We start from the raw sequence: 23690 nt of genomic DNA on the forward strand, positions 1-23690 counted from the left end.
ACAGCAGGGGATGGGGGGCTACCTGCCAGCCCAGGCAGGCCAGGAAGCAGCACTGTAGCTGTTTCTCAGCATGAAGACTCCTGTGGGGTCAGCATTTCCCCTCACAGCCGCTCCGCAGAGCAACCATGGGAGCAGGAGGAACTGACCAAGCCTGTGCCAGGCTGGGACTCAGGCAGCTTTGACCAAGGAGGCTCGGCACCCTATTGCAAAAGGGTTACTAGGTAAAGGACTGACAAAGGGCCTTACTGCCGGGCCACCTCTGGGGAACTTTACTGGGAACATTCAGACAGGGTTACCCTACAGAAGAGAGAACATCCCTGAGGCGCAGCGTGTCTGTAACAGTACCCACTCGTTCCCACCGCAGTACCACCGGGCTCAGCAACCTTGGAGGCAGTGTTGAAAACTTACCTTCCATCCTCTCCAGCCTGAGTGCCGGTGATACTTTTAAAAGCCACTAGGGGTCCTTCTGACAACAGCTCCGTGAATAAACACGCGAAGAGGCAGGGCTCTCCCGCTCGGGGAGGGGGTTGGCCGTGTGAGACGGGCTTTTCCTACTCCCCAGGCGGCCTGGCTCTGTGCCAGCACCCGGCTGCCTGGGGGGAGGAAGGGCGGGGCTGAGCTCCCGCCTCACCTGCTGTTCTTGGCACGCGTGCTGTTCTTGGCACGCGTGCCGGCTCTGCGGAGCCCTAGCACGTCACACACGCTCCCGTTCGGCCTGCTGGCGCCTGGCCCTTGTACCGGGGCTGTGGCGCACTCCGGCATCCACCCACCGGCCAGAGGCGCAGGGCGCCGGCTCCCCCCCCCCACGGGATTGCACACCGCCGGGCCGGGCGGGAAAGCCCCGTCTCTGGCGGGACCGGGGAGGGGAGGGGGGGGGGGGTCACTTGTTCATCCCTCAGCACTGCAGTGCGCGCCCTTCCCGCCCAAATAACGGCCGCGCCCCTCCCAGGCAGGCGGGCGAGCGGAGAGGCGAGTGCTCGATGTGCTCCGGCGCCATTTTCCAGGAAGCGGGTGAGAGGCCGGAGGGCGGCGGCGCGGCAGGGCCGGGGGCGCGGGGAGCAGCGGTGCGGTGCGGTGCGGTGCGCTCGGCTCAGGGTGTGTGTGTGTTTGGTTGGGGGGCGGTGGGGAGCGCAGGGCCGGGGGGGGGTGTTTGTGGCTGGGGGGCGGTGGGGAGCGCAGGGCCGGGGGGGGTGTTTGTGACTGGGGGGCGGTGGGGAGCGCAGGGCCGGTGGGGGTGTTTGTGGCTGGGGGGCGGTGGGGAGCGCAGGGCCGGGGGGGTTGTGTGTGTGTGTGTGTTTGGCTGGGGGGCGGTGGAGAGCGCAGGGCGGGGGGGTGTTTGTGACTGGGGGGCGGTGGGGAGCGCAGGGCCGGGGTGGTTGTGTGTGTGTGTGTGTGTGTGTGTGTGTGTGTTTGTGGCTGGGGGGCGGTGGGGAGCGCAGGGCCGGGGGGGGTGTTTGTGGCTGGGGGGCGGTGGGGAGCGCAGGGCGGGGGGGTGTTTGTGACTGGGGGGCGGTGGGGAGCGCAGGGCCGGGGTGGTTGTGTGTGTGTGTGTGTGTGTGTGTTTGTGGCTGGGGGGCAGTGGGGAGCGCAGGGCCGGGGGGGGTGTTTGTGGCTGGGGGGCGGTGGGGAGCGCAGGGCCGGGGGGGGTGTTTGTGGCTGGGGGGCGGTGGGGAGCGCAGGGCGGGGGGGTGTTTGTGACTGGGGGGCGGTGGGGAGCGCAGGGCCGGGGTGGTTGTGTGTGTGTGTGTGTGTGTGTGTTTGTGGCTGGGGGGCAGTGGGGAGCGCAGGGCCGGGGGGGTGTTTGTGGCTGGGGGGCGGTGGGGAGCGCAGGGCCGGGGGGGGTGTTTGTGACTAGGGGGCGGTGGGGAGCGCGGGGCCGGGGGGGTTGTGTGTGTGTGTGTGTTTGGCTGGGGGGCGGTGGGGAGCGCAGGGCCGGGGGGTGTTTGTCATTACGGGGTGGTGGGGAGCACAGGGCTGGGGGGTGTTTGTGACTAGGGGGCGGTGGGGAGCGCAGGGCCGGGGGGGTTGTGTGTGTGTGTGTGTTTGGCTAGGGGGCGGTGGGGAGCACAGGGCCGGGGGGGTGTTTGTGACTAGGGGGCGGTGGGGAGCGCAGGGCCGGGGGGGTTGTGTGTGTGTGTGTGTTTGGCTAGGGGGCGGTGGGGAGCACAGGGCCGGGGGGGTGTTTGTGGCTGGGGGGCGGTGGGGAGCGCAGGGCTGGGGGGTGTTTGTCACTAGGGGGCGGGGGGAGCGCAGGGCCGGGGGGGTTGTGTGTGTGTGTGTGTTTGGCTGGGGTGCGGTGGGGAGCGCAGGGCCGTGGGGTGTTTGTGTCTAGGGGGCGGTGGGGAGCGCAGGGCCGTGGGGTGTTTGTGTCTAGGGGGCGGTGGGGAGCGCAGGGCTGGGGGGTGTTTGTCACTAGGGGGCGGTGGGGAGCGCAGGGCGGGGGGGGGTTGTGTGTGTGTGTGTGTGTTTGGCTGGGGGGCGGTGGGGAGCGCAGGGCCGGGGGGTGTTTGTGTCTAGGGGGCGGTGGGGAGCGCAGGGCTGGGGGGTGTTTGTCACTAGGGGGCGGTGGGGAGTGTGGGGCCCCGGGCTGTTTGGGTCTGGGGATCGCGTCGGGTGCAGGGGCCGGGCTACCAGGCCACACTAACGCCTCTCTCCCTCCCTCGCAGAGGTCCCCCAGGCAGCAGTGCCCCAGCCCACCACAATGTTCCACGGGATCCCTGCTGCGCCTGGCCCAGGAGGTGAGTCCCGCTGGCCCTGCCGCCGTGGGGAGCAAGGGGCCCCACAGCACCACCCCATGGCCGGGGCTGAGACACAGACTGGCCCGATCGACACCTGACAGAGCCCTGCCTGCTGGCCATGAGCAGGGCTGTGACCCAGGCCCACCCCGCCCCTGGCCAGAGACCCAGTGACACCGCGGGCTCCAGCTCCCCTCAGGGGACTGCCCGCCCTCAAAGTCCCCAGGGGTCAGGCTAGCGGGGCTGGGGGCAGCAGAGTGGTGGGACACTGGGCTCATGGGAGGGTGGGTATCACGGCCACAGAGGCAGGTTACGAAGCAATGGCTCAGTCTGCATCAACAGGGGTTAGGATAGCACAGCAGTTCCCAAATTGGGTTGGGACCTCATTTTAATGAGTTCCCCTGGGTTGGCTTAGACTTGCTGAGATCGAGGCCAGACAAAGGGCTTCAGCCCTGTGCAGTGGGGCTCAGGTTCCAGGCCCCTCCTGGGGCTGCAGCCTGGGTCCTCAGCCTCTCCTTTCTTCGGGCAATAGGGCTGGTCTTTTGTTCCCCTTACTCGCACCCCTGGTGGCAGGGCCTGGGTTTTGGCTGAGGCATGTGTCTGTGCATTACTTTTTCTTGGCAGAAGTGGATTGTACAGCAATGAAGTTTGAGACCCCCTGAGATAAAGAACAGCTTTCCCACACTGAGGGCAGTTAAGCTGTGGAGCAGGTGCCCCAGGGAGGTTGTGGATCCCCATCAGTGGAAGTTGTTAAGAACAGGCTGGACAGATGCCTGGAAGGGATGGGCTCTGTTTACTTGGCCCTGCTCCAGTGCAGGGGCTGGACTCAACTTCTCAAGGACCCTTCCAGCTCAGAATCTGATTCTCCCTTGTGAACTGTGCTGGGTTCTCTGGCCTGGAGCAAGGGGCGGTGATCAGCAGGAGGGGCGGGATGGAAGAGCGGAGCAGGCTGTAGAGGTCCTGGGTGCTAGCAGTATCCCTGTAGCTAGTAGGCTAAGGAGCTGTGGACGTGGTCCTTCCTAACACCGGGTTACCAGGAAGGTTTTGCATTGTGGGCGTCACTGGTAGGCCCCTAGCTATAAGTGCTAGGTCTGTTCATGGGTTTCTTCTTTTTCAGCCCCAGGGAATAAGCCAGAACTGTACGAGGTGAGTAACGCTGGTCACGTTCCCCTCCTCGTCCTGTCTCTGGCACAGGAGGCAGAATGACCTTCCAGCGTAAGTCGGGTTTGGCTCTGCAAACGGTTTCACAGCCCTCAGTGCTGGAGCATTCAGGGGACCCCAGCTCTTGAGGTGATTCCCAGCTCCTTACCTCCATCTCAGTGTGGGTTTCTCTGGTCCCTGTCTCCTCTACCCTGTGGTGAGGATGCAGGAGGTCCGTATCTGTCAGCTCCGTCCCCACCTGCTTCCAGCCTGTCCATTTGTGCAGCTGACCACACACTGTGCGGGTACCTGACAGGCTGTGTATCTGCTCTCCTTGCAGGAGGTGAAGCTGTATAAAAATGCACGGGAGCGAGAAAAGTGAGTCCATCCCCAGCCGAATGGGTTCCCATGTGGTACACAGTTCTGTGGGGCTTGGGAGTGCTGGGACTTCAAGCTGTTGTCTGCAGTGAGGTCCTTGCTCGGGAGATGCTGGGGCTGATGGTGCAGGGAGCTCTGCGTTCTGATGCTCTGTCCCCGCGCCAAGCTAGGAAGGACCCAAGAGCCCTTCTGCTCCGCCTCTGCCATTGGCCAGGGCAGCCTGCTGCTGAGAAAGATGCAATAGGCGGAAGGGTCTTCTCCAGAAAAAGGGAGTGCTCCTGCTGGGCTGTGGAGCATGAGAGCCCCTGTGCTGTTCCCAGGGACGCGGGCGCGTGTATAGCGGTGGGGGTCACAGGCTATGCGCCTTCACGGGCTTCTGCGCTTGGGTTTCAGGTACGATAACATGGCTGAGCTGTTTGCGGTGGTGAAGACGATGCAGGCTCTGGAGAAAGCCTATATCAAGGACTGTGTCTCTCCCAACGAGTGAGTCCCCAGCTGGGTTTTGTTTCCAGCCTGGTCTCTCCCAGGGGAGCCAAGCGGATGCAGCAGCAGGAGCATCTCCTGCAGGATGCGTCGTTACCGAGTGGAGCAGAGTGACCTCCCCCCCCAGGGCACTGCGGACACACTGGGGACGGGGCTCAGAGAAGCATCAAAACAGCCCCTTAGTCCCCCCTCAGGCCCTGCCCACTTCCCCTGGGGGCCAGGCAACATTGCTCCATGCAGAGGGTCTCCAGTCAGAGACCCTGGGGAGCCTCCCCTGCCGTGGGGGCTGTTAGAGTGTTCTCCTTTCCCCTGGGGACCTGCTTGTACATCCTCGACCTCCGTGTTCCCCTCCTGCTTGGCATGAGCCACTCCAGCTGTTCTTACTCCATGCACTGCCCCAGGTACACCGCAGCCTGCTCCCGGCTCCTGGTCCCGTACAAAGCTGCCTTCAAACAGGTACAGGGATCTGAAATTATCTCCATTGATGAATTTTGCCGCAAGTTCCGGATGAGTTCAGCCTCCAGCAGTACAGCTTTTGGGGACTCTGGGACAGGAATCTCGGGGGGCTCCTAGAACAGTGGGGGCGGGGGGGGGGGCTGTGTTGCTGCTGAGTTCTACATGTAGGCCGCATGGACACTAGTCCCCTCCTTTTGGGGCGAGTTGGGAATATGCTAATGAGGCACCACCGTGAATATGCAGTGCCTCATTAGCATAATAGTGGCCCCACACAATTGGAAAGCACAGCTTTTGAATTGTGCGCTGCCTCTTTAGACGGGGGCTTTTTGAAAGGACGCTCCTCCGCCCCCGGACTTTGAAAAACCCTTCTTCCTAAAACCAAATAGGAAGAAGGGGCTTTCGAAGTCCAGGGGGTCCTTTCGAAAGGCCCCTGTCTACATGGGCGGTGCGCGATTTGAAAGCAACACTTTCAAATTACATGCAGCCACCATTATGCTAATGAGGCTGTGAGGGGGTTCGGGGTCTCCATCCTCTGCACCCCATCCGCAGGCAGGAGAACAGGTTTATTAGGCAACAGGGCACAGCGTCGTACAGAGGAGTCAGTGCAGCCGGCAGAGACAGCCAGCCCAAGCCATGATGGGGAGAGGAGGCCCCGAGGGGCCCCCGGAGCCGGGGTCTTGCCCCCTCCTTTGTCTCTCTCTCTCCCAGCCCCGACTAACTGCTTCCAACACCCAGTTCCAGTTCAAACCCCTCAGGCTCCACCTCCTCCTTTGTCTGCAGCCCAGGGGTGTCACCTGGTCGCCAGGTTACCCTCAGCAGGAGCCCCACGTGTACACACAGGTATCTCCCACTACATCACAGAGGCACTGCATATTCATGGCAGCGCCTCCTTAGCATCTTCCCAACTCGCTTATTACCATGTCCCTTCTGAAAGGAAGGGGCTTGTGTAGACATAGCCCTCCTGTGCCTGACTGACTTAGATGCTGGGGGGAGAGACTGCATAGATTTGTTTATTCCAAGCCTGGAGGAACCAGTGTGGTCACCCAGGCTGTTCCCCTGTGTCCCTCTGGCCAGAGCCCTGCCCCCAGCTCACTCCCAGAGCAGACCTGTCCCATGAGAAATACAGCCCGCCTAGATTTAAAAACTGTCAGTGCTGGAGAACCCACCAAAGGTGAATTACACTCTCGCAGTCACCTGGCTTAGAGAGGGGGCCCCTGGGCTTGGGGGGGTGAGTGTGCGCGCGCGCGCGCGCACACACACTCTCTCTCTCTCTCTCCCTCCCTCCCCTGGACCAAAGGCACTTCCACCTTGTCGTAATCATATTACCTTCGTATAAATCCCGTGTACTTCCACGTCACACCTGCAGCAGTATTCAAGGTCACCACATCTCTAAAAAGATGTATTGGAATTGGGAAAGGTACAGAAAAGGGCAGAAAACCAATTAGGGGTATGGAATGGCTGGGGTATGGTGTGGGGAGAGTAGTAAGAGTGGGATTTCTCAGGTTGGAAAAGAGGCGGCTAATGTCCAGAACATCCCAACTGGTTGGACAAAGTCGATAAGGAAGTGGTGTTCTGTCTTCCTTCTCCTAATGCAAGAACTAGGGGTCACCCCATGAAACAAACAGGTAGTGGGCTTAAAACAGACAGAAGGACGGAGTTCTTCACACAACGCAGGGCCAGCTGTGGGACTCCCTGCCACAGGGCAATGTGAAGGCTGAGACTATAACAAGGCTCAAAAACCTACTGGATACGTTCATGGAGAACAGGGCCACAAATGGCTGTTCAGCAAGGTGGACAGGGTGGTGCCTCTAGCCCCGTTTGTCAGAAGCTGGGACTGGGTGACAGGAGAAGGATCACCTTTTGGTGACATGTTCTGGTCATGCCCTCTGGGGCACCCAGCACTGGTCACTGTCTGCGACCAGGCTGGGTGGCCCTATGTTCAGACCATCTGGCCACGTTCTGTACTGTGCTCCCTTCCCCTGGCTTAGCACATGGAGCGGAACCCGGCTTTCCCTGGGAAATGCTCTTTGTTGGGGGTTATATGGTGCTTGTTACCCTGCCCTGAGCTTGCCCAGCCTCATTGTAACCCTCCTGCTGCTGCAGCTCGACTGCCCGCTGGCCATGGAGAGGATCAAGGAGGATCGGCCAATCACCATCAAGGACGACAAGGGCAACCTGAACCGCTGCATTGCTGACATCGTCTCTGTACGTTCCCGGGGCAAGGGGCTGTGCGCACTGTAATCCCGGCATCCTGTGCTTCTGGGACTTTGGCAGCTGGCCTGGCCTGTGCAGCTGCATGGCTGGTCCCCAGGGGGCTGTCAAGGGCCCGCTGTCCTGGCTTGCCCCCACCCTCCCAAGAGGGCCGGAGTGAGGTGCCCTGCTGCTAGCTTCCGGGCCATTGCTGAGGCACCTCTTTTCTCTTCCAGCTTTTCATCACAGTGATGGACAAGCTGCGCCTGGAGATCCGAGCCATGGATGAGGTGAGAATCATTTACAGAGGGACAGAGGATAAGACAGGGAGTATCTTACAGCCTTGGTATAAATCCAGGGTACACCCCCAGCTTGAATACTGCGTGCAGATGTGGTCGCCTCATCTCAAAAAAAAAACACCCTTGGCTGTGGAAAAGTTTCAGAAAAGGGTAACAAAAACAATGGATTTGGACCGGGTCCATCTGAAGAGAGATTAAAAAGTCTGTGACTTTTCAGTTTAGAAAACAATAGATGAAGGGTGCGGGGACGACTAAGAGGTCGACAAAATCATGACTGGTGTGGAGGAAAAATAAGGAAAAGGTATTTACTTGTTGCCACCACACGAGATCTAGGGGTTACCCAGTGAAATTAGCAACAGGGTTAAGAACAAACAGGATGTATTTCTCATGCAGTGCACCGTTCACTTCTGGAGCTCCTGGCCAGAGGATGGCGTGAAGACCAGGACTTTATCAATAGAGTTCCAAAAAGAGCTAGATCCATTCAGGGAGGTGAGGTCCATCGGTGGCTGTTAGCCAGGATGGGCAGGAATGATGGCGCTAGCCTCCGTTTGTCAGAAGTTGGAACTAGATGACAGGAGATGGACCACTCAATGCTCAGCTGTTCTGTTCGCTTCCCTTGGGGCACGTGGCATTGGCCACTGTCCGAAGACAGGGCACTGGGCAAGATGGATTTTGGTCTGACCCGGTGTGGCTGGTCTTCGGAGAGAGAGGGGGACAAGCTAGGGGTGCATGGAGGCTTCACTGCTGGCAGCAGCGCCTGAAGGGGGGTGGGGCTTACCCAGCCGGGCCCCAGGCAGGAAAAGCAGAAGCTCCATGCTTTTGTGCATCCAGATCCAGCCAGACCTGCGGGAGCTGATGGAGACGATGAACCGCATGAGCCACCTACCTCCTGACTTCGAGGGGAGACAGAAAGTGAACCAGTGGTGAGTAGGGTGCTCTGAGGCCCCTGCCCTCTGCAGGAGCAAGCCCGGGTCCTGACCCAGCTCTCCAGGACAGGGCCTGGACCTGCCTTGCCCCATGGCGCTCCTGCCAGTCTGAGGGCATGGGGGAGCGCAGAGTGCCTGGTTGCGGGGTGGGACCGTGGCCAGAGGAGCTACCAGCTTCCTCCTAGGCCAGCACTCAGGGCGACAAGTCGTGGCTTCTGCCAGGTTCCTCCAGTACTAGTGCAGGCGCAAAGTGCAGCCCAGCAAAGGGCCTTCTTTCTGCTCTGGGGGCCAGGACTGTGCCTTGACTCTCCCCGGCAGGCTGCAGATGCTGAGCGGCATGTCTGCCTCTGATGAGCTGGACGATTCCCAAGTGCGCCAGATGCTGTTTGATTTGGAATCCGCCTACAATGCCTTCAGCCGGTTCCTGCACTCCTGAGGCTGGGCCCTGCGCCCTGCCTGGTCCTGAGGAGCGCCCTCCCACTGTAGCAGTCCAGCAGGCTCCAGGCCCTTTCCCCTAGGCTGCTGTTGGGGGCAGGAGGCTGGGAGTGGTGCACTGCAGCCATTCCCGCAGCAGGGTTAGGGCTGAGTCAAGGTGAACTGTGCTGCTGCAGGGCACATTCACACTGGGCCAGCTCCAGCCAGCCTGTCTCCTCTTCTCCCTCCCCGTGAGTCCTGCAAGCAGGGCGGGAGACTTGTACACCTGCGGTAATAAACCCCCATGCTGGCTCGCCTGCGGTGCTGTGGCTCTTGCTGGGTGGGAGAAGCAGGCACAGCCACTGCCCCTGTACTCAGGGCCTGGACCAGCCCATCAGCTCAGATTTTCTGGGTGCCACAGCAGCTGGCTAAGGCAGGGCGCTCCACCCTTGCTGACAACAGGTCATGCCCCAGGCTGCAGGGGAGCCTGGGAAATGAGGGTGGGGGGTGTCAAACAGCTGTCCAGAGGGGGAGAAGGCTGGCAGGGTACAGAGCTCTGGCCCAAGCAGCAGAGGGCCAGGTCTCTGCGTCACTGCCTGCAGGGTGGCACAACGCAGGCCTGGAGCAGAGGAGACATACAGCACTTTATTGATTGGTTTCCCAGGCCCCTGCACCAGGCAGAAGCCCACCCTGTGCGGCCAAGAAAACACCAGCCAGCTAATAAGTCTGTCTGAACTAGTCCAGTGGCCACTGGCAGGCCAGAGCTAGAACCTGTACAGCTCGGGAATGGGGGACAAATAAAATATCACCCTCCACCTGTGTGGGGAGACGTGCAGTAGGGAAGGGCTCTTCTGCAGGTGGCCGCCTTCAGTCTCTGGCAGCTTATTTCCCCACGCTGGCTTCAGAGCCTGCTCCAAGGCCAGTGCTGCCCCAGGAGCCAACCCCCCAGCCCTGCCAGCAGCCCCAGGGTTCTGCTGCGCAGGTGTGACTGCAGCTGGTGAGACACCACAGGCTGGAAGCCAGCTCTCCGGGGACACTCTGGGACTTGCCACCCCTCTCTGTTAGCAGCACAGGCCCGGTAGCTCACTGCCTCCTGGGGACAGAGCCGAGGCCTTGGTTCCAAAGCCCAGGGACCCCCATGGGGCAGAGTCCTGCAGCGTTCTGGTGCTCGGAGCCCGAGGCAGACAGGCCCAGTTCCACAACAGCAGCCGGGGCCCTGCCTCCTTTGGTTACGACGGGACCAGCAGCTCCCTTCTCAGCTTGCACTGGTGCCAGGTGGGGGGAAGCTGCAGGGCTCTGGGCCCCCAGAAAGAACAGGTTGTGCAGCAGCAGCAGCCAGGTCCTGCCCCTCCCCATGGGCCAGGCCTGAGTTCTGAGTGCAGAAAAGTCGCTGGCACAGGCCGGGCACCGTGCCTGGTTCCTCACGTCTGCCCAAGTTCCCTCTGCGAGCAGCCACAGCCCCAAGCAGGATGGGCCTCTTGTGTGCTCCAGCTGCGAGCGGTCGGGCACTTCAGATGCTCTTACAGAAGAGCTTGTGGTGCTGCGTGACTGCGCTCAGAGAGGTGCCCGGGGGGCCAAGCCAGGACTCACCCACGCCCCGCTGGTTGCTGCCGCTCAGCTGCCGGCTGCAGAGCCGCAGCTCACGCACGTTGGCAGAGACCCGGGCCCACGTGGTGCTGTCCAATGGGCCTCGCAGCCTGCAGCCTGCGGGAAGGAAACAGGCCGTTGTAGCCACTGTGGCGCACTGAGAATCCTGGACCCGGTCCAAGAGGGGACAGGCTGGGTGACCCCCCTTGTGCCCTTTCTATCAGCTGCAGCCCCCTCGCTACTCCAGTCCTGCCTCCTCTGCTCTGCTCTGCTCTGCGCACCACTACGGAGAGAGAAGCAACTCGGCAGCGCCAGCCAGGCCGGGGGCTCTGCTGGATCAGGAGCAAAACTCCAAGGCTCACAGCCTGCCCCTGCCCCCTCAGGATCACCTCTCAGTCCCTCCAGCGAGGGCAGGGTGATGCTCCCGCGGCCCTGCCAGGTGCAGGGAAGCAGGACCCCTCCGCCACCCAGGGATCTTGGAGCCCTTCACCCCCTCACCTGCCAGGCTGAGGTATTGCAGCCCCTGGCGCCTCTCCCCCAGCGCTGACAGCAGCATCTGCAAGCCCCCGCTGGTAACCTCTGGGTTTGCAGACAAATCCAGGGAGATGAAAGTGGGACAAACCAGGAGGCACCTGGGACCAAGAGAGTCAAACAGCCCCATGCCTCTCGGCTCACCCACAATGCACTGCTGCCCCATGGCCCACCCACTCCCTGGGGGCTAGGTGTTAGATGTGCGGTGTGCTGGCACTGCAGCCTTGGAGCGAGACCCCCAGGGAGCACAAGGTGCGACGGGGAAGGGAGGCAGCTGGACAGGTGAACTGCCTGTGAAGTGCAGTAGTAGAACCAGCAGCTCCACCCGACCACCAATCCACGTACGCCCGGTTCTGGAGGCAGGTCCTGCCGCTCACCAGGCCTCCCACCCAAGGGCTTGTGGCTCAGACTCCCTTCCCGCTCCGTCTCTTTTTACGGGAGGGGGTTCACCTGGTGGCCCAGAAAAGCACAATGCAGGGACAGAAGGTGGCCAGGGGGCTAAAGGCGAACATGGCCACCTTACGTCTCACTCAGGCTCTCTTCCTACTATGTCCCCATGGGCTGGCTGCTGGGCCCAGCCACCCCACGGCTCCTACCCAGCAGGAGATCACTCCGCATAGGACCCAGCTGGGTAAAGGTTGGTGTCACACACCCACCCCATTACCTTCTGCCCCACAGCAAAGCCCCTGGCCCAGGGACCCCAGCGCTGCCCCTTTACCTGGCCAGCTCTGCGACAGCCTCATCATTCAGGTGGTTCCCAGAGAGAGCCAGGTGGGTGAGCGCACATCCCTGCTGGAATGGAACCGGGGGGCTGAGCCCAAAGCCACACACCACAGCTGAGCCAGTCAGGGCCAAGCCAGCTGCGTGAGAGGCCCACAGCCCCAGGACAAAAGGGGCTCCCCTGCCACGTGCAGAGCTCCTGCAACTCCTGCAGCCAGAGAAGGGTTACTGCAGGACCCCCTTGCACCCGTACCTGTGTCAGGCACCTGACCACCGGATCCACGAGAGGCTCGCCTAGGCGGGCCGCCACCGAGCCAATCTCCAGCTGGCTGAGGGTGGCGTAGGGCAGACTCCTGAGCAGCAGCTGCAGGCCGCTGGAGCCCAGGGCATTGTGGGACAAAGCGAGGGTCTTCAGGTGCACAGCTCCTGGGCCAGGGGCATGCGGGAGAGACAGTGTGTTAAGAGTGAGCCAGCTGCCGTCTGGCCCGGGCAGATAAAGGAGGCTGGGAGCTTGGCGGAGGGGCTGTCCATAGCTGCCTAACTGGAAACTCAGGCACCCAACAGGCCTGCACTGGGAAAGAACGGCAGAGCAGGCTGCTGTGGGGCAGACCTGGCAGGGAACCCAGGGCGTGGTAGCTGTGGGGCAAGACTGAGGCAAGTCCAGGCCTGGGTAGCTGCGAGCTGTGGGGCAGAAGCTGGCAGAGAGCGGACAGGACAGCGGTCCGCATTCTTTCCATGAGTGGAACCATCCTCACCCCCAAGCTGTAGGCCCCGTCCCAGTGAATGGGGCCCTCCTGGCAGTGCCTCTGTGTCACAGGGGGTCCTAGCCTGTAGACCGTGGCGCTGGGGGAGGGGAGCCACAAGGGAGGGCACCACCTGTACCATGAGGCCACGCCTGCTGTGCCCCCACTCGGGGCTGGGGGAGTGCAGGGGCACTTACCTTTCAGGCTGTTGGCCAGCAGGAGGCGCCGGTGCTGCCCAAAAGCCTCAGAGAAGCCACAGGCCTGCAGCCGGAGCGTGGTCAGGACCGGGCAGGCTCGAACCAGGCAGGCCAGGGCCTCGCAGCTCTTGTCCCCTAGGGGGTTCAGGCTGAGGTCCAGCTCTTCCAGGCTCTGGAACAACAGGGGCGGAGGAGTCACCCCAACCTGCTGGGCTCTGCCCTGTGCCACCAGACAGCCGGGGCTGCACCCCCGCTGGGAGGACCACAGCGGCAGCCTCAGCCCCAGAGAAGGGACGGAGCAGCAGAGCCCCCCCCATGCTACAGGGACCCTCACAACCAGCCCCTCCCCAGAAGGACCTCGGAGCAGGCACCTTGGCACCAGCATGGCCACAGCTTACCCCTCCCTGATCCGGGGAGCCCCTGGTGTCCATCAGGGCAGCCCTGGCAGGAGCTCATCAGGGCCCTTTACACCAGCAGTGCCAGAGCCGTAGCCCAGAGCACCAGGATGGGCAGCTTGGGGGTCCCCGAACCTGCTTGTGTCTCCGGGGTTCAGGCGGGAGGCCGCGGCCCCTCCCACCTGCCTTTGAGGGGAAGGGAGGTGCTGGACACACCCACAAGCCAACCTGGAAGACCGCTTGGGAGGGCAGCCCTGCTGCCAGCGCGCGGAGCCCCTCAGCACCGAGCTGGTTGGCCGACAGGTCGAGGAGGGCCAGGCTGGCCATGGTGCCCAGCGTAGCCAGCAGCTCGGCAGCCAGGCCATCGTCCAGCCCCGTCCCAGCCAGCCGCAGCTGGCGGATGGAGCTGTGCAGCTTGAGGGCACGCAGGAGTGGGGTGAGGTGGGGTTGGTGCAAGGAGAGGCCACAGGTGCTGAACGAGGGGCCCGACTCCTGCAGCTCCATCATCTTCAGCAGAAGCCGGTGCTCGCCTGCAACAGGAGTCCATGAGGGAAGACCAGTCGCTGTGGGGCACCCAGACTGACGAGCTCCCAGCCAGCTGCTGCCTGGCCGGGGCTAGAGCCAAGCAGCCAGGGAGAGGGTGGGGGGCAGCCACGACCGAGGACACCCTCCCCCTGCCCAGCACCACGTGGGGGGCAGCCGCGACCGGGGGCACCCTTCCCCCGCCCAGCACCACGTGGGGGGCAGCCGCGACCGAGGGCTCCTGACATTGCGCACCGTTCAGCGGATGCTGGACAGGTCTTCCCCTGGCATGTAGCACGGCCCTGGGGGTGCCAATCTGTCCACCCGAAGCCACATTCCACCTCTGTCCCCTTCCGTAGCTGGGCCAGTGACCCGGAGACTGAGGGACTTGCCCGAGGTCACACACGCAGACGGTGGCACAGCTGTGCCCAAGCCCCCTGGACCAGGCTTCCCACTGGAGCCCCTCCTGCCTGTCCCCCCCACGGGCCGGGTGGCACTCTCCCCAGCCGGCTGACCGCCCTGAGGCGCTACAAAACCCAGCGAGACCCTGTACATCCAACGGTTCCCACACGCAGGCAGGCAGCAGGGTCCGTGGCATCCCCTTACCCACGGCCAGGCTGCAACAGGCCTTGCGATACCGGTCGGCGAGCGGGGGCAGGTCCCAGGACTGCACCTCTGCCGACACCTGCAAGGCAGACGAGAGCCCTATGGGTAGGAAGGAAGGCCGGCTGGCTGGGCAGCACTGGCAGGCTCAAACACAAGGGGAAGGGCATCGCCAGTGAGGGGTGAAGCCAGACCTCCGAGCTCCCAGTCATCTGGGCCCTGCCGGTTGGTGCAGAGTCCACAGTGATGGGCCCCACCACGACCCTTCAGCGGCCTACAGGGGGACCTGGTGGGCTCAGCCCTGGAAGCGCCAATCCTGGCTCGGGTGCCCCTCACCTCCTCGTTGCTTTGCAGGACGTCCACGATGAGATCCTGGGGAGCCAGCAGTGCCCCTTCCTTCTTGAGGGTGAGCTGGGGCAGCAGGCCACAGGCCTGGTAGTGGCGCTGGGCCGCCTGCTCTGCCAGCCACGCCACCGGGCATCTCTCGAGGCCACTGCAAGGGAAGGGAAGGGAAGGGCTGAGCCAGAGCGCCCCACTAGAACCAGGCCCCCAGCCCGCCCTCCCAGGGTGGGGCAGGAACAGGGCAGCCCCTCCAGTGGCAGAGGGGAATGGCCCTGTTACCCCAAGTCCCTGACCCCCTGGCGCTGCCTGGGAGCTGGACCCCTCCGAGGGTGCTGCTAATGTTGCCCCAGACCCGGCTGGGGGGGCAGGACTCCCGGGCTCTGGGCCACGCTGGGAGGAAGGATGCGAGGCGGCTCTCAGCTGTGGGGCACGGGGATGAGGAAGACGTTGTCTTGGACCCGGACCCGCACTCGGATGGGGGGTGGCCGAGTCGGGGCTGCAGCCAGCAGTGGGGCCTGGGAACCCGAGAGGGGAGTCAAGACCCAAGAGACAGCCCAGGGGACTCCCTTGCTGTTGTGCACCCCCAGCACCTCACCTGTGGGGCCTCTCCACTGCCGTCTACGGGCCTCAGACCAGCGGCTGGCTCCGGAGCCACCAGGGCCTGGCCCCCGCGGGACCGACCCAGCGACGTCCTGTCCACTATCTGGGTGAGGCGGCTTTGCCGGGCCCTCCTCTTCTGGGGCAGAGCAGCTGGGAAGGGGGCTGCGCCGTCGCTCTCAGACCCACTGGTGCCCCCTGAGTCCGAGCCCGACTCCCCCGGGCGCCGGTGGCTCCTCTTGCGGGGCTCCCGGCTCGCCCCCAGGTCGTCCTCCAGCCAGTCATCCCCCACGTACTCCTCGGCTGGGATCAGGGCCGGCCTGGCAGAGGCCTCGGCCGGCACCGGCTCAGGGACCTGGCAGGACTGGGCACTGCCGACGCCACGGATGGCTGCTTCGTACTTGGCCTGCCCGGTGCCAGCTGGGGGCAGCCCAGGCTCTGTCCGCCCGAGGAACCCCGGCACCCGGCTCTCCTCCCCCGGCGCCCTCAGGCTCAGGAGCCGCTGCCTCTTCTTCACGGGCCGCAGCGGGGTCATGCACTCGTCCAGCTTGGCCCAGCACTCTGGCCCCTGCCCACCACGCTGGGTCAGGATCCTGCAGGGCGCAGTCGCCTTCGTGGAGGGGCCCCCACTCTGGGGCTGGGGGGCCACAGCTGAGTGGGGGGGTGTCAGCGGCTCAGAGAGCTCCGCATCAAACAGCTGGCTCTGCGGCACATCCTGTGGGGGCTGAGCCACCTCTGCTGCTGGGCGGGAGACAGGGAACCCCGTGAGTTGGGCCCAGCCCCCAAGAGATGCCCCCCCACAGCACCACTCCCACCCGGCCTCACCTCGCCCCACCACCGCCTCCTTGAGCAGCTGCTCCATGGCTCGGCAGCGCTGGCGCGTCTCCTGCTCCAGGTCCCGGCCGTACATCCTCACCCACTCCCGGAGGGTGCCCAGAGGGCTCAGGCCCTGCGGCGGATAAGATGGAGGGGCTGAGCCTCAGGGCTGCCCCCAGAAACACCACAGCTGTGCAGGGGTGCCGAGCCCAGCGCCCGCCCACAGGCCGCTGCTCCCCCACCTTGGCGTTCCTCAGCACCGCCGACGCGCCCCTCTGGAGCAGCAGCTCGGCCACGTCGAAGTGGCCGCAGTTGAGAGCGTCGTGCAGGGGGGTGATCCCCTCGCAGCCTGGGCCCCCGGGGTCATCGATGGAGGCACCACGCTCCAGCAGCAGCCGCACGATCTCTGGGCACAGGAGCCGGCAGTTACTGCTGGGTGGCAGCACCAGGGCCCCCTCCAGCCGGCCCCCATCACCCGTTCCAGCCCCTGCCGTCATCCGCCCCCCACACCGACACCCTCCCACCCTCCTCACCACTCACCCAGGTGCCCGTGGTTACAGGCCTCGTGCAGCGGGGTCCAGCCGCAGTAATCCCGCGGGTTCAGGGGGTGGCCCTGCCCCCAGGAGGAAAGAGACATGAACAGGCATGAGGGTTACGTGGGGGCCAGGTGCCCTGCTGGGCTTCATGCCAACTCCCGCAGGATCTCCCCCTCCAGCTGCCCTCCCTGCGGGCCAGGCCGGGAAGCTGCCCCAGTGCCCAGCGCCTACCTGGCTCACTCCCACGTGCCCTGCAGGCAGGACACACTTGCTGAACGCGTCCCCTGCTGGGGGCTGTGAGGGCCAGAGCAGAGGGACGCCGTGACCCCAGCCAGCCGCCCAGCTGCCCCCACGGGCCGACGGAAGGTACCCCAGGGCGCCCTGCCCGGGAACGAGGAGCGGCTCCCACCTGCTCCAGGAAGAAATGGACCCGGCGCAGGTTCCCGTCGATGCAGGCGCGGTGCAGCGGGGTCTCACCCCGGTCGTTGCGCCGGTTCCACTGCAGGGCACAGGGAGGGCGGAGGCGGGGTCAGCACTGCCCGGGGGCCCCAGATCAGAGCCACCCCCTCGGCCCCCCGCCCCGCGCAGCGCCCTGGGATCCGGCCTCGCCAGGGCAGGAGCTGGAGCGACGGCCCCACGGGGCGAGGACGCTGCGCCCAGGCCCAGCCTCACCTTGGCGATGCTGCGGCGGCCAGGCACGCTCTTGCTGTAGCCGTCCAGGTCATCTTCCTCCCCGTCTGGAACGCACAGGCCTGAGTGAGGCACCCGGCTCCAATACAGCCCCCACCCTGCCAAAGGGGGGCCCGCGCCAGGCAGACGCGCAGGGCTACAGCCTCACCCGGCCGGGACTCGGCTCCGGCTCCCTCCCCGTCCCCCACAGCCGGCCCACTCACCGCTCTCAGACAGCTCCAGGTTGCTCTCCTCCAGGGGCTCACTGCTGTCCTCCTCCTCCTCCTCCTCCCCCCGGCTGTCCCTGGCGCTGCTCCAGCCCTGCGAGCGGCACAGGCCCTGAAGCCTGGCCAGCGTGTCGGGGGCCTCAGGGCGCCCCCACTTCTGCTGCAGGGGGTGAAGGTGCTGTAGGATTTGCCGCTGGGGGGGTGAAAGGATGGGCTGATCACCCTGCCCAGCCGCAGATGGGGTTGGGCGCTCCCAGGGCTGCTAGCCCAGGCCTTGTCAGCTGGGGGCGCTGGCCTTTAAGGCAGTCCCCAGGCCCCGCCCCAGGCCTGAAGGGGCCCTGCAGGGAGCAAGGCCAGGGCACTGACCATTGGAGCAGCTCCCAGGTCCCCCAGCCCCTGCCTAGCCCAGAAGGAGCAGCTCCCAGCACTGACCACTGGAGCAGCTGCCAGGCCCCCCAGCCTGGCCCAGCAGACAGGCTACGAGTGAGGGGAGGACGCTGGCTAGGCACTCTCGAGTCCAGCCCCAGCACCGCAGCTGCCCTGGGCGCCTTTCAGCTCCGAGCCCCGGCACCCCACGCCCTTCCCCTGCCTTTCTGCTGTGCTGGCGCAGGAGGAGCCGGGTGCAGCCTGGAATCCTGGGCGGAGTGAGGAGCTGGGCTCCCCGGCAGGTGAGCAGCACGGTCCCTCCCGGGCATGTGCCAACAAGGAGCAGAGCCTGGAAGCGGGAGGGGGCCAGAAACCAGCACTTTCGGCCACAGGCCCTAGCAGGGAGGTGTTGTGCGTAGGGCGGGGGGCTGGGAGGACTCCTGGGTGCCAGTCTCAGTTATCGCAGGCTCGGGGGACCCCGGGAGGGGCACTGCCAGCTGCCCAGCCTGAAGGGGGTGCTGCAGGCGAGCACTGGCATCCCCATTGGGCAGCAGCTTTGGGCCCGTCCCCTCACCTGCAGCCTGGGCTCCCCAGCCTGCTCCGCGCACCGGAGCGCGCTCTGAAAGCAGGGCTCCAGGGCCTCGTAGCCTTCGCCAGCCTCCTCCCTGGCCAGGGCGATGTTCAGCCAGGTCTTCCCCTCCTGGGGCACACAGACAATGGGATTAGCTTCCCCCCACCAGTCCAGCTCCACTGGCAGGAGCCCACCCAGGGGCACGGGGTAAGTGACAAACAGCAAGTCCTTTGCCATCCTGACTCTTACGCCTGCCCCACCCTCCTTCCCTGCTCCCGAGCTGTGGGGCCCAGCCAGGCCCTGCTTGCTAGGTGCGCTCCCCTCCCGCAACTCCCCAGAGCACGGCCAAGCCCAGCACGGGGTCCCCAGGCCCTGCAGGGTGAGACCGGCGGGCAGAAGGCAGAGCCCAGGCCGCCCCCTCACCTCCAGTGGGTTTCCTCGCCGCAGAGCCAGCTCCGTCTGGTAGTGCTGGACCGCCCGGCCGGGCTCCCTCAGGTCCGCAAAGGTGGTAGCCAGAGAGACGTGGATCACAGCCAGCTCCTGCTCAGGCTTCTGCAGGGACTCGGCGTAGCGCAGCTGCCAGAGACACCGTCCACAGCATGCTGTGCCCGGGGTGGCCGCCCGCCCCCGCAGGGCTCGCCCAGCCCCATCCCTGCTGCCTGCAGGAATCTGAGCGGGTGCCCCTGCCCTCGGGCCAGAGCTTGGCAGCACTTCGGCGGCTAGGAGGAAGCGGAACCAGCCCCTTACCATGCACGGAGCCCAGCCTCCAGGCAGCCTGGTCCTCCCCCAGCCCACAGGCCGAGAGCAGGGGCAGCCCTCACCCACCTGCCTCTGGTAGAACTCCACCGCCCGGCGCTAGTCCCCATGCTTGGAGAACAGGTCCCCCAGCTGCTCACACAGGCCCAGGGCTGTCTGCAAGTCGCCAGGCACTGCCTCCTCCAGAGCCTCCTGCAGATGGCTGACCTTCATGGCTGGGGGAGAGGCCAGCAGTGTGAGTGGCACGCACCGGGGGTGGGCTGGGTTCTTCCCCCTAGAGGCTCAGGGCAGGTAGGGGAGCCACAGGTGAAGGGGTATGTGGGGACCAAGGTCCCCCTCACCCAACCCAGCCTGCAGGCCTCTGGGACAGTGAGCACCTGCCGAGCCCCCTTCGCTGCCCCCCTGGGCTGGTGCGGGGTCAGTGTCAAAGCACCGCCCTGTGGTGCCACTGGGGCTACGTCAGGGACGTGCCCCAAGCCCTGTCAGGAGTGGCCTGTGCAAGCGCGGCCCTGCACCCGAGAAGCCGCGGCACCTTTCCCTGGGCGTGCCTGTGACACGGGGGTGGGGGGGGCGGGCACCGCCCCAGGAGCCACAAGCCACACAGGGCTGTGAAGGGGAGGGGCTGCACTGAGAGCCAGAGGTGGAGAGCTCCCAGCCCCAGTCAGCCTGGGCTGAGCCCTGGGGAGTGACACCCAACCTCCTCCCGGCCAGCTGCACAGGCCACTGGGTCCCCTCAGCCCCCCCCGCGCCGTGTCGCAGGGAGCCCCAACCCGAGCCCCCTCAGCGTAACGCAGGTTCCTGCGGATGCTCTCGCGCTGCTGGGGCTGCTGGGAGCCCAGCACGTAGGCCTTCTTCAGCGAGCGCCTGGCGGCCACAAAGTCCCCCAGCCTGAGGAGCACCTGCAAGGCCCCAGGGCAGCAGGGTCAGCAAGGGGAGGGGCAGAGAGGTCCAACTACCAAAGGGTGCTGGCCTGGCGGGGGGGAGGGGGCTGTCCCCTTGCTGGCCATGCTGGGTGGTCAGGCCCCAGGGGGAAGAGCTTGGGGGCCAAGTACGGGCTCCCCGCTGCCCTCACCTGGGCGATGCCGGCACAGCACTCACTCTCCATGCACTGGGCTGGCTTTGAATTGGGCCCTGCAAGGCTGACAGCTCAGGGGTTACCACTATGTGCCCTAGTGTTCCCTTTTAAACCCCTCCAGCCATTCTGTCGCCCCTCCTCTGGCTTGCTGCCCCTCTCACCCCGTGGCCTTTGGCAGGGCTGAATACTGGGAAAGTAGCTCTCAGCCCAGCTCCTGGGGAGCCCCAATCCCTGCAGCTGATTATCCCCCTCTCCCCCATTACCTTCAAAGCAGCTTCATAGTTCTCCAGCTCAGCCAGGCGCTTCCCAATCTTCCGGTGGGCCACGGCACAGCCGATAACATCCTCCACGCTCTCCAGGAGGCGCAGCTCCTCCTGGTGCTCCACCAGCGCCTCTCGGTACCGCCCTGCCGGGAGCAGAGAGACACTGGGGTGACGAGCGAGCCAGCTGGCTTCCCAAGGCACAGCAGGGGCCCCTGGGATGAGGCGCACCCACTCCATCAGCTACAAGAGCAGCCAGAGTAACAAGCCCGGGGCGTAACCCCTCTTGGGGCTCAGAGCTGACATGCACCGGGGACTCAAGAGCACATCTCCTATGTTAACAACAACAAGTCCCGTGGCACCTTATAGACTAACGTATTTTGCAGCAAAGGCTTTCATGGGCAAAGACCTGCTGCATCACATAGAATCAGAGAACACTAGGACTGGAAGGGACCTTGAGAGGCCATCGAGTCCAGCCCCCTGCCCCAATGGCAGGACCAAGTACTGTCTAAACCATCCCTGATAGACATCTATCTAACCTGTTCTTAACTATCTCCAGCGACTGAGATTCCACAACCTCCCTTGGCAATTTATTCCAGTGTTTGACCACCCTGACAGTGAGGAACTTCTTCCTAATGTCCAACCTAAACCTCCCTTGCTGCAGTTTAAGTCCATTGCCTCTTGTTCTATCCTCAGAGGCCAAGAAGAAGAAGTTTTCTCCTTCCTCCTTATGACTCCCTTTTAGATACCTGAAAACCGCTATCATGTCCCCCCTCACTCTTCTATTTTCCAAACTCAACAAGCCCAATTCTTTCAGCCTTTCTTCATAGGTCACATTCTCTAGACCTTTAATCATTCTTGTCGCTCTTTTCTGGACCCTCTCTAGTTTCTCCACATCCTTCCTGAACTGCGGTACCCAGAACTGGACACAATACTCCAGCTGAGGCCTAACCAGCGCAGAGTAGAGCGGGAGAATGACTTCTCGTGTCTTGTTCACAACACACCTGTTAATGCATCCTAGAATCATGTTTGCTTTTTTTGCAACAGCATCACACTGTTGACTCATGTTTAGCTTGTGGTCCACTGTAACCCCTCGATCCCTTTCTGCTGTACTCATTCCTAGACATGCTCTGACAAAGCGGTTCATTGCCTCCAAAAGCTCATGCTCCAAAATCTGTGTTAATCTATAAGATGCCTCAGGACTGCTTGTTGTTCTCGAAGTTACAGACTAACACGGCTCCCTCTGTGATACTCATCTCCCATGTTGTAGCTGACGGCCTCTGATTTTCTAGCTACAGGAAATACAGTGGCTCTAGCACACTTGGATGGCAGCAGAGCATCAGACAAAATTAGCTACATGCAACGTTAGCCAAACTGGAGCACTCTGGGATCAGCCCAGGAGCGTACAGGGGGAGAGAACAGGCTTCAGGGGGTGCAGGCAACAGGCTGTGCCGAAAGGTAAACTGGCAGAGGGCAGGGATGCTCCTGGCACAGCTCCTCAGAGATCCGACACGAGCCCAGTTGTACCATATCTATTAATGCCCAAGGCAGGAACAGCAGGAGTGCACTGATGGGCTTTGCTGCAGACACAAGTCAGGAAGGGCGCTCGCTCCGGAGGAGGATCGGCATGGTAGGCAGGACGATCGGGGGGATCTCAAAGCCTGCAGCAGAAACGAGGCGCTGCTCAGTACGACAAAGGACAAGGTGCTTGGAGTGAAGGGCTACCGATAGCCGGAGGCTCATCAGCTGAAGTGAAGGAAGGTGAGAGAAACCTGGATGCTTTGGCTGGTTATAGGGTGACTAAAGCCACCTATGCAATGCAGCCACACAGCAGGCAAAGGCACAGTCTCTCCAGCAGAGAGAGGACCACGTCCATGACTGGTGACAGCTGGTCTGGAACACGAAGTACCATTTCCTGAGCACAAAGGGGGACTTCACCCCAGAGAAAGGCAGAGAAGAGCCACTCAGGTTGTTGAGGAAGGCAGAGGTGACTGGAAGAACTTGGCTGGCCTAGCTCGCAAAGAGAAGGCTGTGAGGGTGTCCCCTGAGTCTCCGGTGATACACCCAGGAGGTCAGGCCCAGGCTGGGGCCAAAGCAGGGAATGCAAGGGACAATGCTGGCCTGAGAACAGAGAGTCTTGAGTAAAGTTGGCTGGCACAAAGGAGAAGGTTTCTAACCATTGCAGGGAGCTGTGGGGACGGAGGCCAAACAAGATTCAGGTTAAGGAGAGAGCTAGATGTCACAATGGCAGGGAGTTTCAGGCATGGGGCGTTCTTCTTCAAGAGCAGGGCTCAGGTCACAGGCCAGGATCATCGCACTGAATCGGCTCCCTGCTGGGGGAAGGTCAGCTGTGTGGCAGACACAATCTCCTGGGGGCTGGTCCCAGCCCATGGATGTACCATCCCTGCAAACAAGAGCCATTCCAGGCCTGCTCCCACGGCCAGGAGCCCTCCCCCGCCCAGCCGTCACAAACACAGCCACACCAGACCAGCACCGACAAAGACAGCCGAGAGCATTGCTCAGTGACCAACTTTCCAACGGTGGCCCCAAAAGCAGGGCCTCCAAACCTTCCTCAGGACGGCTCTCCCGGACCCATCTCTCCCAGCATCAGCCCTGGCCATGAGAGCCAGACAGCAGTCAGCTAGCCACCCTTCGCCATTGAGAGCCAGGCCCTGGGACCCACTCACCATGTCTGGCCAAGATCTCCCCAAGCTGGTTGCAAATGGCAGCTTCCTCCTTCAGGCTGCCACTCCTCCGGGCCTTGTCCTTTGCTTTCTGGAGCACTGGGGGGCCGGGGGAGAGAAGAACATCAGAACCCGGTCAAGCTCCCACAGCCTGTCAGCATCAAACCCCTCTGGCGCAGAGTCATCGGCCCTCTAACTACGTGCCCAGCTCAGGGCAACAAATCACAACACGCAAGATTTCCAATTACCTCCACCACCATGGAATCTGACCCCCAGCCTGGCTGCATGCTCCCTGGGGGAGACAGGAGCTGAGTCCCAGACAGATGGACAGGACTGTCGCAGGGTAGTCCAAACCCCCTCACCCCACACTGCCCAGACCCGTCTGGGAGCCTAGCTCAACGATCCCACCTATAAACGACCCTCTCTCTGGCCCCACATGTTGACCCACACACCCTCAGCCCCACCCACCTCC

At 63.4% G+C, this 23690-nt stretch overlaps 2 pseudogenes; one reads left to right on the plus strand and one right to left on the minus strand.

Annotated features, from left to right (window-relative positions):
• Nucleotides 1–980: 980 nt before the first annotated feature.
• LOC142009049 (vacuolar protein sorting-associated protein 28 homolog) lies at nt 981–10757 on the plus strand (annotated as a pseudogene).
• LOC142009472 (tonsoku-like protein) lies at nt 10532–23403 on the minus strand (annotated as a pseudogene).
• Nucleotides 23404–23690: the final 287 nt, after the last annotated feature.

This window comes from Carettochelys insculpta, chromosome 2 (genome assembly GCF_033958435.1).
Source record: "Carettochelys insculpta isolate YL-2023 chromosome 2, ASM3395843v1, whole genome shotgun sequence".
Lineage (NCBI taxonomy): Eukaryota > Metazoa > Chordata > Testudines > Carettochelyidae > Carettochelys > Carettochelys insculpta.